Source organism: Protopterus annectens, chromosome 13.part0, assembly GCF_019279795.1.
Source record: "Protopterus annectens isolate FY-2018-M chromosome 13.part0, PAN1.0, whole genome shotgun sequence".
In the NCBI taxonomy this organism is placed as follows: Eukaryota; Metazoa; Chordata; order Ceratodontiformes; family Protopteridae; genus Protopterus; species Protopterus annectens.
In genome coordinates this window covers 1,024,650,168-1,024,666,994 of record NC_056747.1, presented here as the reverse complement: position 1 = coordinate 1,024,666,994, position 16,827 = coordinate 1,024,650,168, and positions in this window count along the sequence as shown.

Sequence of the window (16,827 nt, the reverse complement as noted above, 5' to 3'; positions counted from 1 at the left end):
CAAACATCGATGGTAAAAAAATTTAAATCTTCATCAAAAGGAAAATTATTTAAAGAATCCAAAAAAGCCCAGGAATCCTTGCAAATTTGTTTTTGATTTTTTAGTAAATCTTTTAGTTTACAGTCAATGAATCTGGCACACCCATAAGTGATAGATTGCCTACCATCGATAATCGGACGAAAAGGGGGTTTATTTAAATTCTTATGGACTTTTGGCAACCCAAATAATGTAGGAATAACTGGGTGTGTAATGTTAAGAAAATTAAATAAATCAATGTCAATGCCACCTTCAATGAATAAGTCATTAATGAAACCTTTAAGTTTACGATAGGCTCCATTAATTTCATTAAGAGAAACACATACATAAGCTGCACTGTCCAAAACAAGCAACACATTAGTTGTATAATCAGCCTTATCCATAAAGGCCAAACCACCCCCTTTATCTGGTTTACATATTCGTATGTTAGCAAACTTTAGGCTATTCAAAGCATCTTTTTCCTCGAAAGTAAGATTGTCATCCAAAGAATTAACTGGATAATGTACATTTAATGAACTTCTAAAGTCATTCTCACAAATTTTTTCAAAAAGTGAAATAGAAGGCTGTAAGGGTGGGTTAAAAATGCTAGCCACTTTGAAATCTTTAATAAGACTAGGAGTATTAGCAAACATCACATTCAAATTTAATTTTCTAGTAAAAGTCTTTAGGTCAATCAAGGACCTAGCAATATTGCTCCTAAATGCAGGAACGAATGAAAGACCTTTTGCCAAAATGTTCACAAGCAATGGGTCAGGTTCAAAAGAGGAATAATTAAAAATTTTAAAGTCCTTGGTAGCATTAGTTATAACAGTCACAGAATCTACAACATTAAGAGTCCCAACTGAAATTTCACCACGAGGACCCAAAGAGGTTATCTCTTCCTCCTGTTCTGAAACTTCCTTTTCTTCTGATTCTGAAAACAAGGGGCACGTTGCTGCCCTGCGTTGTTTGAATTCCTCTGGTTCTGAAAACCCTGCTGTTGGTGAAAGTTAGAACTAGAATCACTATTGGCATTCCTATTAGCTAGCCTTTCACTCCTTCTAACCGGAGAGCCGACATTTTTATTCATACTGTCAACATTATTGTGGTCAATACAATTATTATCAAGTTCAAAATGAGAATCATCACCACAAACATCAACAATTACACTTGAACTATTCAATACATCATTCACAGGGTTAGAAGGGGGCAAGGGGTAAGCCAAACCCTTGTTATATGCTAGCGAGTCCCTGTTCAATTTTTTAATTTTATTCTCTCTAATATTGTTCAATGCATTATCTAAACTAGAAAAAATGCGTAAAAAGTCAAATTTGTATCTTTGAAAATCCTTGTCCGACCTGATAGCATTATGGCAACTTAAGTTGAACGCTTCAGTTTCACCTGGATTGAATGACACTATTTCAATCATGAGTGTTTTGAAACTGAAGTCTTTATGTAGATAACATTTATTATTGTATTTTCCTAGTCAATTTTTTAAATATTCTAACTTCTATATATATTTTATGCATATATTTGTAGTGTTTAGGATTTTATTTAAAGTTTTGTTCAATGGGTCCATTGTGTAGTTGGATATGTTATTTTGAGGCATGTCTTTTATTTTGATGTTTAATGGGACTTTTATTGTGACTTTTTTTTTTGAATGGGAAATGATGTCACTTCTTGAATGCTTATTTAAATGGTTTATTTCCTGTATACTTTTTTCTGAAGAAGTTTATATATTTTATAAACGAAAGCGCTAACTTTATATTTATTTCTGTGTCCAGAGTGGTATTTTCTCCTTACATATTTCATTCAGTATTGTATGAGGAGGTCGGGAGTGTCAGAGAAGAATGTAAGAGTGGTGTATGATATGTATGAGGGTAGTGTGACAGCGGTGATGTCTGTGGTGGGAGTGATGGATGCGTTTAAGGTGGAGGTGGGATTACATCAAGGATCAGCTCTGAGCCATTTATTTGCCATGGTGATGGACAGATTGACAGATGAGATCAGACAGGAGTCCCCATGGATTATGATGTTTTCAGGTAACATTGTAATCTGTAGTGAGAGCAGGGAACAGGTGGAGGAGACCCTGGAGAGGTGGAGATATGCTCTAGAGAGAAGAGGAATGAAGGTCAGCAGGACTAAGGCAGAATATATGTGTGTGAAGGAGAGGGAGGATAGAGAAATTGTGAGGATGCAGAGAGTAGAGGTGTCAAAGTTGGATGAGTTTAAATACTTGGGATCAACAGTTCAGAGTAATGGTGAGTGTGGAAGAGAGGTGAAGAAGACAGTACAGGCAGGATGGAGTGGGTGGAGAAGAGTGTTGAGTGATTTGTGACAGACTGGTATCAGAAAGAGTGAAAGGGAAGGTCTACAAGAGGGTAGTGAGACCAGCTATGTTATATGGGTTGGAGACAGTGGCATTGACAAAAAAGCTGGAGTTTGAGCTGGATGTAGCAGAGTTAAAAATATTAAGATTTGCACTGGGTGTGATGAGGGTGGACAAGATTAGGAATAAGTATATTACAGGGTCAGCTCAGGTTGGAAGGTTTGGAGACAAAGCCAGAGAGGCAAGATTATATTGGTTTGGACATGTGCTGAGGAGGGATGCAGAGTATATTGAGAAAAAGATGCTAAGGATGAAGCTGTCAGGTAACAGGAAAAGAGGAAGGCCCAAGATAAGGTTTATGGATGTGGTGAGAGAGGACATGCAGGTGGTTGGTGTGACAGAGCAAGATGCAGAGGACAGGAAGAAATGGAAACAGATGATCTGTGGCGACCCCTCATGGGAGCAGCCGAAAGAAGAATAAGAAGAAGATATACTAAGTCCAAATTTACTGTATCTTTTTTCCTAGGTATGGTGATCTCAGAATTAGTATATACTGTGTATATATATATATATATATATATATATATATATATATATATATATGGGTATATAGCTCTACTTCGAAAATACACTTCTTCAAAATAGAGCAGAAGACCCTACACTTCAGCGAAAGTGCACTTAAACGAAAGTGCACTTTCACTGAAGTCTAGTTCCCCAGGCTACCCAAAATAAAAAAAAAACACTAAAACATGTTTTTGCAGGGGGACAAGCCCCTCTGCACCCCCCCCCCTACTTAAATATACCTACTCCGAGATCATACTACAGCAGGGAAAAGGGAATATTCGCATTCCGCGCTGTAGTGTGACTGCTGAAGTCAATGTTTGAAGTTTCACTACTTTGAACAAGTGGACTCGGTGAAGGGTTTGAAGTAGTGAAACTTCGAACATATTGACGGATCTTTCATCAAAAGCAGATCATGCCTACTGAACCAAGTGGACTTCTTTTGAGAAGGTAACCAAGGCAATGGATGAGGACAAAACAGTGTATACTGACTACCTTGACCTAGCTAAGGCATCTGATACAATACCCCACATGAGAATTGTAAACAAATTCATGGAATTAGGCATAAACCCTCATGTAACTAGCTGGATAGCTAGCTTGGTCACAAATAGGGCCTTGGAAGTTAGGATTTGAGAGACCACTGTGAGGTCCCCACTTTGGGCTAGTAATCATGGACCTTGAATCCTTATCACTGACACTGGAGAGGGACATTCACTTGGAATACAAATGGATATACTCCCTATTTCCAGATGCAAACCTCTCTACATCAAGCACAATTTCCCTTAGGAGCACACAGGGAACACACTCAGCCCAGGGTCTGGGTCTCTATCTCTGTCGCCCTCCAGGTCCCCAGTAAGACTCCCCATTGGTACAGCTGAAGGGTTAGCTTCTCAGCAAAGTGTCCAAACCACATCCTCTGGCACCCTCTCTGTGAAACCAGTGCTTTGAATCCTTACCCCAAGTAGCTGACAGACACACACACACTTTGAGATTTAATTTTCACGCACACCTGGGAAAGGCTGGCACAGATTACCCACTGTACCAACTTTGCCCAAACTATAAAGTAGATTCACTGCCACCAGTCAGTTACTGTAAGGCTCTTAAAAGGGTATCCAATTATACTGAGTGAAATTAATATTAATAAAATGGTAATGTTGTACAAACAGCCAGGTTTTCAGAAGTGGCCAGAGTTATCACCAAATAAATATGTGCAAATACAATCAAAACTTAAATAATTTCCAGAAAGGACCAGCCAGGATGAAAGGCTTAAATATATCTAATAATAAATAATAAAAGAACATGAAAATACTAAATATCTGTTTACAGTAAACACCAAAGTTTCAGCACAGGATATATTAAAAATAATGAAAATGGAAAGGTTCACATAGTTATAAAAAACAGTATCTACCTAGTCTCACTATCTATTCCTGATTGACTAAAAGAATTACTGTTCTTACTTACTGAATAGACCAAGGCAAGATGGGTGAGTGGTCTCTGTTGTCAGATCCAAGACAGAATACAGAATGCTGCTGAGACCTCAGTCTCTTCTAATATTAAAACATTATTTCTGTACAGAATGACATCACGTACATCTGGTCATCTGACTCTGTTTCCTGCACTATCTTCCGTCACTAAAAGCTACCAGGGTTTAGCACCTATGTGCCACAATACACACAGACAGAGTTTTGGAGTAGCTGCTGGAAGTCATAAAAGCATAAAACCATTTCACTTTTCCTACAGGAGCTACCAACTATTCCCTAGCCCAGACATTGTGCCTCTGGCTCCATTCAAAAGTGTGGGATAACATCTTTATGGCTTAACCCATGAAGTAATTTAATTTCAAAGATATTTTGCAAAGTCAGGTGGATTAAGATTAACCTCTTCACTCCCAGTATATTCTGTTACAATGTATGCATTTAATTCAGTTACAGTAATACATGTACATTTCTTTTCCTTCCAGCAGGGTACACTGTTGATACATCTTAACACAAGCAAACCTTACAAATACATTGTCAGCACAAGCATCTGTAGAAATCAGTTTGATATACAAATGACATATCATTATTTACAAAACTCCAGCTAGCCATGCTGGTATATGTTACAAATCCACTGCTCTATTTCTCCTGGCATGGCTGTCAGTACCTCCTATCATCACACCTCTCCCCCTTTGAAGACTCAAGCTAGTTTTTCAATTGCCCCTTAAGAAACATTGCTTGAGAAAAATGAGTGTATCTGGGAATACATTATCCCATACCCTGTCTTGAGATTCCATCTGCCTTGGCATTGCTGACCCCACTACGGTGCTGTAGTGTCATATCATTTGCCTGCAACCCTAGGCTCCACCATAGTAACTTGGGATTTTGCTGGCTGGCTCACTGTAGCCATAGATCACCCTCAGACTCCTCCTGCCTCCTACAGCAAATACTGAGCACCATGGCCTCCCTATCATGGTAAGGTTTCATCATGTTAACATCGTACACTTTGTGCCCCTGCCTCCTGCTTAGCAGTTCTACTATGTAGATAACAACACTGAACTTCCTTACCTCTTTGAAGAGTCACTTCCACGCTGCCTGCAGCTTATTGTGTCTGACAGGAATGAGAACCATCACCTGCTTCCCCGCAGCCTACTCTCTAGCTTGAGCATTCCTGTAATGCCAGACCTTCTTCCTGCTGCTGGACTTCTGCCAGATTCTCCTGGGCCATGCCCATGAGCTCACCAAGCCTTGTCCTGAGGTTTAGGACATATGCTACAACAGACCCTTGTGGGATTCACATTCACCCTCAAACTCATCACAAATTAAATCTAAAGGTCCCCTTCACCCTATGCCCATACAGCAACTCAAAGAGTGAAAAACATGTGGATTTCTGGGGTACCTCTCTGTATGCAAACAGCAGATGGGGCAAATATTTGTCCCACTCTCTCTTAAACTGGTCTGCAAATGCCTGTAGCATGGTCTTTAGTGTAGAGTTTCCACAAGGCCATTAGTCTAGGGATGCTAAGGGTGGTCTTTAGGTGCTTCACTCCACAGTGCTTTCACAGACATGCCAGCAGTCTGATATGAAATCGGCACACCTGTCAGTCATTATTTCTCTCAGGAAACCTACCCTGCTGAAAATCTCTAACAAAGCATTTGCCACCTTTTCTGCCTCAATGGAGAACAGAACCACTACCTCAGGGTATCTGGTAGCACAATCAAATACGACTGGGATATACTTCTTCCTTGCAGAACTTGGGGTGCTCAGAGGCCTCACAATATTGATAGCTACCTTCTGAAATGTCTCCTCAATCACAGGCTAAGGCATCAAAGGAGCTCTGAGCTTGTCTGCTGCCTTGCCTACTTTTTGGCACTGCTCACAGGTCATGCAGTAGCCTGTTAGAGCCCTTACAATCCAAGGCCAATAAAAGATCTACATAATACGTCTCTTGGTATGCTTTATGCCCATATGACCTGTAAAAGGAGTGTCATTGGCTGTGGCTAGAAATGCCAGATAGTAGCCCTCGCTCAGGTATCCACTCTCTACACAGTAACTCTTGGTTCCAGTTTACAGACTCCCCTTTTCCTTGAGAATCAGGTGCCTCCCTAGGTACTTCCCTCAAGCCTCTTAGTGTTGAGTCTGAGTGTTGAGCCTGTCTCAGCTCTACTTTTGTGACTCTTCCCAGCTCCCCTTCCACAGGAAGTCTGGTATCCTCTGATAGTGGTGCCTCACTGTCAGCCTTGGTCTACCACTTACCTCTGACCTTGCCATCACTCTATCCAAGGGAACATCAGTACCTACCAGCAGGTGTGGCTCAGCTTCAGGCTCACTGCTACTGGGTAGTTCCCTCCCTGAAATAGCCACCTCACCAGCCCTGGCTTCAGGTATGAGGTCTGTCTGGGTCTTCCCCAGGCCACCAGACCCACATGTCTGTCTCCATGCCTGACTGCGTGTAACTGCATGCACACAAGGTACTGCATTATCAAAATCATATCCTATTAAGACATCTGCAGGAATATCCTCAAACACACATACTTTCTTGCTTCTTTTTCCACCCTCCCAGTCAAGTTGTACCCTTGCTAAAGGCATTTGGAATGGGACCTCTCCTAAAGCTCTGACTGGAGTGGACTACTCAAGCAAGTACTGCTTCTCTTTAACCACTGCAGGCTTTACAATGGTTATGTCAGAGATTGTGTCTCTCTTAGCAGTGGCCTGCTTTCCATCCACTAAGATGGGATATAACATCTTGTGATAGTTTGGTACACCTGTTGTCATGAGACAGCTCACCACTGGCATACCACTGGCATACTGTTATTCCCACTTGCTGGCTCCCCCATCTTTTGTTTGCCACCTTGCCTCCATGGACATCTATGTGCTACATGGACCCACTGATTACATTTAAAACATTTAACCCTTGATGCTGGCTGTGTACCTGAACTAGTAGCTCCCCCTTACTGGTGGAGTCTGTTGGGGCAGTTTAGGCTCCCCACCATGGGTTCCCTTATATCCATGTGCAGCACTGGGTATCCCTTTCTTTTGCAGTGATGCTCTGCTTGCTAAGTTGAGATCCCCTTTCTTCCACAGCTCATCTGCACAGTTACTTTCTCTGTCTGCCAACCAGATTCTCATATCCTCAGCCAAAATTCTAAGTGCTTGTTCAGTCACCAAAATGTCTGGCAGCCCTTCAAAAGTGGTGCTCTGACACTAATTCACCCATTAATGAAAATAAGTGATTTAATTCAGTGATATAATCATATGTACTTTCATCTGCCTTGCATCTATGCTCACAAAAATTTCTTCTGCAAGCTTCAGGTGTTAACTACAAGCATTCAAGTAAACATTCCTTGACTTTTTCATAGTTTAAGCAACCAGTTTTAGATAATTTAGAAACAGCAGTTACAGATTTACCATGAAGTAAGGGGATCAGGAACCTTACCCAGAGCCCTTGGTCAACATTATACTGTTTGCATACTTTTTAAAATATGAATACAACTACAAAAAATATCACCTTCTGTAAATTGTGGAAGAAATTTACTGACCGTTATTGCTCCTGGGGTCTGGTTATTCCCTTCCCCATTACCTCCATGACCCTGATGTTGATGCTACTTCGCATTTTCTTCAGCCTCCAAATGCCACAGTTTCTCATTTTCTTCAGCCTCCAAATGCCGCAGTCTCTCTGCTGATTCTAGTTCCAGACGTTTGACCTCCAGTTCAATTCCAGATGGGTTTTTAAGTCCTCTGAGGAAAAAAATGAACTGTCCTGTTTCTGAGGGCTGCAAATTCCCATCAAGAAACTGGGTTATCCTCCTGGTTGCTGGTTGGTGTTGTAGCTGTGAACTAAGGCTGAAATAATTTCCTCTTTAGTCAGGTTGGCATAACTAGTCCTTTGGTTTCACAAACCTTGGCCAGCTGGTTCTTTGTCAGCTTGCCATACTGTTCTGCTGACATTTCTGCCTGCTCTCCCTGACTAAACTAACAAAAAATAAATTAAAATTGTTGTGATAAGAAACTCTGAATGTTCACCAAGTGACTGCTAAGAGAAAGAACACCTTTAGTGAGAACTGCTTACAGGCAACAGAAGTTCTATATCCCACTACTGTCACCAATGTGTGAGATCCCCACTCTGGGCCAGCAGTCAAGCAGCCTAAATCCTCACCACTGATACTGGGGAGGGACTTGTAATACAAATGGATACACTCAGTATTTTCAGATGCAGACCTCTCTGCATCAAGCACAATTTACCTTAAGAGTGCACAGAGAATACACTCAGCCCGGGATGTGGGTTTCTATCTCTGTCTCCCTCCAGGTCCCCAATAAGAGTCCACACTAGTACAGCTGTAGGGCTAGGTCCTCAGCCGAATGTCCAAGCCAAGTCCTCCATCACCCTTTCTATGAAACCAGTGCTTTGTGTCCCTGCCCAAGTAGCTGACATACACACACACACACACACACACACACACACACACACACACACACACACACACACACACACACACAAAAAAACACACACTAACCTGGGAAAGGCTGGCACAGATTACACACTCTATCAAACTTGCCCAGACTATAAGGTAGATTCACTGCCACCAGTCAGTTATTATAAGACTCTTAAAAGGGTTTCCAATTGTACTGAATTTAATTAATATTAATATAAATGGTAATGTTGACCAAACAGCCAGGCTTTCAGGAGTGGCCAGATTTATCACCAAATAAATATGTACAAATACTCTCAAAAATTAGTTTCTAAAAAGGACCAGCCACAATGAAAAGTTTAAATATATTTAGTAATAAATAATAAACAAGCATGAAAATACTAAATATCTAATTTCAGTAAACACCAGAATTTCAGCACAGGTGATATTAAAAATAACACCAATGGAAAGTTTCACACAATTATAGAAAAACAGTATTTAGCTAGTCTCATTCCTGACTGACTAAAAGAATTACCGTTCTTTACTTACTGAATAGAGCAAGGCAAGATGGGTGAGTGGTCTTTATTGTCAGATCCAAGACAGAATACAGAATGCTACTAAGACCTTGGTCTCCTCTACTATTAAAATATTATTTATGTACAGAATGACATCACATACATCTGGTCATCTGTCAACTATGTGTTTCCTGCACTACCCCTATCACTAGAAGCTACCAGAGTTTAACACCTATGTGCTACATACACACAAACAGAGCTTTGCTCAGATGTGGTGCAGCTGCTGGAAATCATAAAACCATAAAGCCATAAAACCATCTCACTCTTCCTACAGGAGCTACCAACTATTCCCTAGCCCAGACACTGCATCTCTGGCTCAATTTAAAACTGTGGGATAACATCTTTATGGCTTAACCCATGAAGTAATTTAATTTCAGATATATTTTGCAAGGTCAGGTGGATTAAAATTAACCTCTTCATTTCCAGTATATGTTGTTACAACATATATATTTAATTCAGTTACAATAAGACATGTACATTTCTTTTCCTTCCAGCAGGGCACACTGTTGATACATTCTAACACAAGTAAACCTCACAAATGTATTTTCAGCACAAGGATCTGTATAAATCACTTTGCTATACAAAATTACATATTATTATTATTTACAAAATTCCAGCTAGCTGTGCTGGTATATGTTACAAATCCACTGTTCTATTTGTCCTGGCATGGCTGGTAGTACCTCCTATTCACAACCACCTCCACAAAGTGACCAGTCACCAGTGGAGTCCTCCAAGGCTCTGTGCTGAGTCCACTCCTTTTTGGCATATATTTTTCTGAACTCAATGCCAATTTCAAGGGTCACTGACTTACCATGTTTGCAGATGATTGCAATGTAGGAGCAATAATGGATAACCATCAAGATTCTAACATCTTACAGAAAGGTCTAATTTAGATAAATGACTACTGCCAAAGCCACAGCTTAAAACTCAGTACCAAGAAATGCATAATAGTACCTTTAGGGAAGTTGTTCAACCATGGAAACTATCTCATTGATAAAACACCCATAAAAGTGGACACAGTGGTCAGAGATTTGAGGGCTCATGTAGATAGTGTAGATAGTAACTTGGCTTTCAACCAATATATGTCTAAGGTTGTAAGAAAATCCCTCTATGTCACCCAGCTTATAAGAAAGGACATGGCATCTAGGTCCAAGGAAGTCGTTGTGCCACTGTACTCAGCCATCATCATACTCATCATTGAGTACAATGCCCCCTTCAGTATGTACCTGACCAGGTACATGCAACAACTGGAATGTTCACAGAGGTTCTTCACAAAATGAATACAGGGTATACACACAATGTCCTATGTAGATTGCCAGGAAGCTTTCTCTCTGTATTCTGTTTCCTACAGACTGCTGAGAAGCGATTTATGTAGAGCATACAAGGCATCCTTGGATGCCACTCTGATGGACCTATTGCATATCCACAAAATGAGCAGCACCAGAACTACTAGGTCGAAGGATTTAAACTTTGCTTGTGACTTAAATAGAACATTTTGGAGGGACAGGTATATATTTCAGAGAATTCCCATTCTCTGGAATAGGCTTCCTATCCATGTGAAGCAGAGCCCTTCCCTAGCCATATTCAAGTGCAATCTGGACCAGTGGATGGGAAATTGGAAATTCATCCTGTTCTGACACTTATATTTGTGATGGACAGAGGCAGCTGTTAGATCATGCCCTAATTAGCATACATACCTTAAAATAACCAGTAATGCATAGGATACATTTGGGTTGCATGGCTATGCTTATAAAGGCCATAGTGGTTTTTAGCCTAGTATACACCTATGAACCTAATGGATTGTTTTCATAACATTACAAGTCCTCTGTGTGTACTGTTAAAAGACATTTGGATTCCAGAAATTACTATCAGAATGTTTAAGAGAAATTTCCTGGGGAAACACTATTTGCAATTTGTTAATATTGATATATTTCAATAGACATCCCCTTTTCTTGGAATTGTTTAAATGATTATCATTTAAAGAAGTCAGTGACAGTTGTATAGATGAGAATAAGAACTGGAAACCATGTAAAATTAGTGGCCCAGATTCTTAGAGTTGCTTTCAGTGCAAGTCTGCCCTGATTCTGAAAGACCTATTCTTGGTGTAAGTGACTTACTTTAGTTTAAGACCTATCTATAAACGGGCTTACTATGGGGACCAGATTCCAAAACACCTGCTCTAAGCAAGTATGTTGAAACTGAGGCAGTGTATTTAAATAAACGTATAAAAAAAATGACCTATGATTATACCTTTGAGTATAGCGGCAGATCAAAAGGAGTGTTTCAGACATGCCAAAGAACTTATATAGATTATAACTACTACAGTAATAAAACATATTTGCAACAAAACACATGGAATTTAACAAAATCCTAGTCTAGAAGAATATAACCTACTAGACTAACCTGCTTAACCAAAACCATATCTAATGCTTCAGTTTATAAAACATCTAAAACAAGCAAGATCAGACCACTGCAGTTAACACAAAATTTTAGCTTGAGTGCTAACTTTGATTTTAGTAAAAACATATGATATAGACTTAGTGCCCAAGTTTATTATTTTTAATATTGCAATTTCAGCATATTATTTTTAATATATCGAAAAGTTTAAAGTTTCATATTCATTAAAAATTAAAACTTAATACATAAATCTATGACTTTAAAAGTCTTGAAATGCAAAATGAAATGCAAAATGAAATGACAGAATACTTTTATTCAGAAATGATCCAGAGTTTACTAGAATTCTAATAAAATATTTTTTCTTCTTTCTCTCCCTCAATCTTTCTCTGCTTCTTTTCCTATTTCTCGCTTGTTCACAGCCTAAGTTATGACATATCAAACAACTGAAAGAAAGCTTAAGAATCAATCATAATTGTACACTATTTCTGTATTTCAGTGTCAGAAAAATGTATACTAAATTATTGTGCTGTTTGCTTGGTACGTACCACTGTTAGATCACTTTTCTAGTTCAAAAGGAATTAAACATAACTTTCTAAAATGCATTTCTAAGCCTAAACATGAAGCATTCCCTTTTTTCCTGCTTATCAAAAATGTTTTACTGAGCTACATTATGAGCTACATAATGAACACATGAATGTAGGAAAGTGAAATGAACCTTGGGCTTGTATGATTCAGGATCCCACCAATTCCTTATAAGTAGAAAAAAAAAACAAATATAAAACATAACCTGTTTGTACTAGTAAAAGGTTATTTACCTAGGCCATGGTGATCATCCAAACAGCATACATATTAGCAATACATGTACCATGCCCTACAAAGAAAGAACAAAAAAACAAGACTCTAATAAGATTTCCATTTTAAATTCCTTGCTGTATTCCATTCGAGAGTGTTAACCAAGACCTTCAAACCCATTACCCAGCACCACACAATATGTAACAATGTCCATAACGTTACCTCCCAAGTAGATGGAGCTGAGGGTAGGTACATTCCGAGAGACATAAATGGACTTTATCTTTCAAAATATAGAAAAATAAAAACATTTTTAGTGTTTCAAGTATTTAATACAGACTTTAACTGCAAAGTATGGTCTATAAGCACAAAATAAGATTATAAAACTGATTGTCTTTTCATCCTTTTGAACTTGATATTCAAGCATCAGATTATTAACGTATGCAGAAGAATGTGAAGCAGAGATGCTGTATCTAGACGTCCAAATGCAGACAACACAAGAAGTACCTATACAAATGAGAAAAAAACACAGCAGAGCACCCAAGATAAACATTATTCTTTGCTATAAAAACACAATATAGTCTGTTATATCTTATCACCCCTCCAACTAGATCACAAATCTCTTGAAAGTAAAATTGTAGCAGAAAATGGAAACTAAACAAAATGTAAAACCAGACATCCCTACTCCAGTTAAATCTCACAGTCCGTCCAATGTTACACAAAGACGCAGTCTAGCATCTAACAGAAAAAATAGTGAGAGAAATTCATTTATTAGCACCAAGAAGGGAACAGTAATTTTATTTTAAATATTGATCCTTGGCTTTGAAATTGACATCATTGTTATGTTTACACAGTATTAGTTTGAAAGAGATATCCAGGTTTTAGGATGGGTACTTAAGCTCATAGACAGTTTCTATCTGCCTGTTCTATACACTGTAAGTAAAAAGAGGATAGATTTTGATTTCTAGCATGCTGAAAGAGGGTAAAGGGGTACACATTCAAACAATTAAAACAGTGCAAGCCATTAAAATGGCAACAATTAAGTTTTTTTTTGACTGCCCCTACCCTTACTTCATTTGCTCATTAAAAGAAGATGAAAGTTCTCTAATTATTCACATAAAAGTGCAATAAAGACATCATTGGGTAAACGATTAGCAACTTAAAATCAAAGCAATTTAAATTAGATTAAACACTAATGTTCAGATAGCCCAAGTAAATTTGCCATTTTGTTTCTACTTAGAAACATTTCAAGAACATTTTATTATTACGTCTGAATATTAACTTTGAAAGTAATTTCACATCAGAAAGCATGACTACAGCTTTGTTTAAAACATGCTTCTTCTTCAGTAGTTATTATTAAGAGAGTGATTTTGATGTATTATACTATAGTTCCTTAAGATGTTTATATTTAGGAAGAGTATATGTGAAAAAATGGGTGAAAAGAAGAGAAAGAGGGAGAGAGATGCATTGGTCTGTGTTTTATATTTATCTTTTTAATTGTGAAAAACAGCTTGTATAAATAAAATAATTGTTCACTTATGTGTATTTGTTTTGGTCCTTTAATTATTATATAAAGAAGCAAGAGTTATGTTAACAAGAGATACTTCTTAATGTGTAGTCATTTAATTTGTGATTTCTTAGAGGATATTTTTTGTTTTGTTTTGTTGCTTCATCAATGTTATTAAATATTTTAAGCCATTCTGCAGATGAACTTAAATTGTTGCCGGAAATATGATTTGGGCTTTAATATTGTTTTAAGTAAAGGCCAGCATTTTTTTCTCTTTACAATTGTTTTGGTGGAATAGGCACATTCTCAGGAAAAACTCAATAGTTTTAAACCACTGCTTAAACAACATCTTAACCAATCCTGGTCCTGCACATGCTCATCACAAGGTAAAGACTTTGTTCTCATTGTATGATACACTCTGAATACTGTCCTTAAACAGAATACTCTCAACCTCTCACTGAAATGACAAAACAATTTTTATACAATACACTAAATTGGATGTGGGCTTTCTTTTTTATAACTTCTACCTCTGTAAAATCTTTGAATGTATAATGTAACTGTGTCTGTGTATAAATGTAAGTAGAAATGTAACAACAGGAACTCAGTATAATGCAATGTAAACAAATGGAGATTTTCTCCCTGGGCCTCTGATGAAAATGGGTATCACCCAGTAAGACTTTCCTGGCAAACAAAAGCAAGAGAAATAAATAGCCATTCTAATATTGTGCTAACCCAATTTTAGAGGTGCATTTACCCTGGCTGTTTTTAAAACTAGTTTTTTGTCAAGGAATGGCAGAAAATGCTCTACTATAGATTTTGGTGCAGAGGACATACATGCATGCGTGATCACTCACATACAGCATGCATGACTGCCGGCAGTTTGGGATATGAGAAGAAACGATGCTGCCCAGAGAAAACTCACATGGACAATGAGTAGACAATGCAAACACCACATGGAAGGTGAACTCCATTTGAGAACTGCACTGGAGATCCTCTTGTTGCAATCAGACAGTGCTACTTGCTTCTCTATAGTGCCACATTCTTAATATGGAAATGCAGAAAGTACTTCATTAATATAATACAAGGAAAATTTTATTTCTAAAGTTGAAACTTGAAGTACAGATTAATTGTTCGTTCTTTGATGGGGGTGTGACATGTTCATAGGTTCATAGGCGGTTACTAGGCTAATAGCCCTAGGGTCTTTACAAGCCTAGCCTTGTAAAAAAAAAAAAACATGTACCCTAACTGACCATAGTTAGATAGCCATTATAAGCAAAGTGACTCTATAATCAGCACCAACTACCCCTGTCCATGGGGTGAATTTATGGTCACCCATCCAGATGTCCATGTTGGCCTTTAATAGGGTCATCAAGGAGCTTTGCTTCACATGAAGTGGGAGCTTATTACAGAGGAGTGGCAATCTCTGGCAGATATATCTATCTCTCCAACATGTTTTGTTAATGTCACAGGCTAGGTTGAGATCCCTGGAACAACTGACTCTTGTCCCATTTGATTTGTGAACGTGCAACATTTTCATTAACACAGAGTCAGAGACGGCTCTCTAGGCCAGGCACAGGTCACCTCTCAGCAGCCTGTATGATACAGTGTACAGTGACAGGGCTTTCAGTCTTTTCATGTATGACATGTTTTGGAGGTCCTGGATTCTCTTGGTTAGAAAGCCCTGTGGTCTCTCCAGTTGCTGCAGGTGCTTGAGGAGGTGCATACAGAAAGGAGCATTGTACTTAATTAGTGGTCTGATAAGGATCGAATACAGTCGAGTTGTAGCTTCCTTAGTCTTGGATGTGATGCCCTTATTTATGAAATGCACAATTTAGAAGGCTTTCTTTACCACAAAGGACACATGATGATCAAAGTTTAGATTGATATCAGTCTGAGTTCCCAAGTCTTGCACCACTGGGCTTGATCTTAGAGGGGTGTTATCTATATCACAATTGGCAGGGGCTATTTCTTTGCCAAAGGAGATAGTGAGGCATTCTTTTGCATTTAGTTTTAGTCCGTGACTTTGCCATCAATCATTTGTCTGCATCAGTCTCTTCTGTAATATATTAACATTGTTGGGGGACATTATGATTGTGCCCAGTTTACAGTCATCTGCAGACTTGGTAAGCTACAAGTCATCTATGTTCACCTGGACTTCAGAGAAGTAGATTCCAAACAGTAAAGGGCTAACACAGATCCTTGTGGTACCCCATTGGTAACTGGTATACTGATGGAGTTGGACTCCCCAGCTTTGACAGTGTGCATTTTGTCATTGATCCAGTTTGTTACCCATCTTGTGACATATGGGTTAATCCCCAGCTATGATTCCTGAGTGGAGATGTGACAACCCGCCACTGGACCAGTAATCAAGAAGCCTCAACCCTCACCATTGGCACCTGTGGGGAACATTCACTGGGAGGATAACAGGTACACACACAGTATTTCCAGATGCAGCTCTCTGTATCAAGTGCAATTTCCCTTAAGAGTATACAGTGACTACAGTCAGTCTGAGGCTGGTTTCTTCCTCTTTCTCCAGATCCCTGATAAGACTCCTCACTGGCACAGCTACAGAGTTAAGATTTCAGCTAAATGTCCAAGTCAAGGCCTTCAGCTCCCTTTCTGTCCAACCAGTGCTTCATATCCCTGCCCAAGTAGCTGTCACATGCAGTCTTTGAGATTTGATTTACACACACACACACACACACACACACACACACACACACACACACACACACACACACACACACACATACCTGGGAAAGGCTTTCA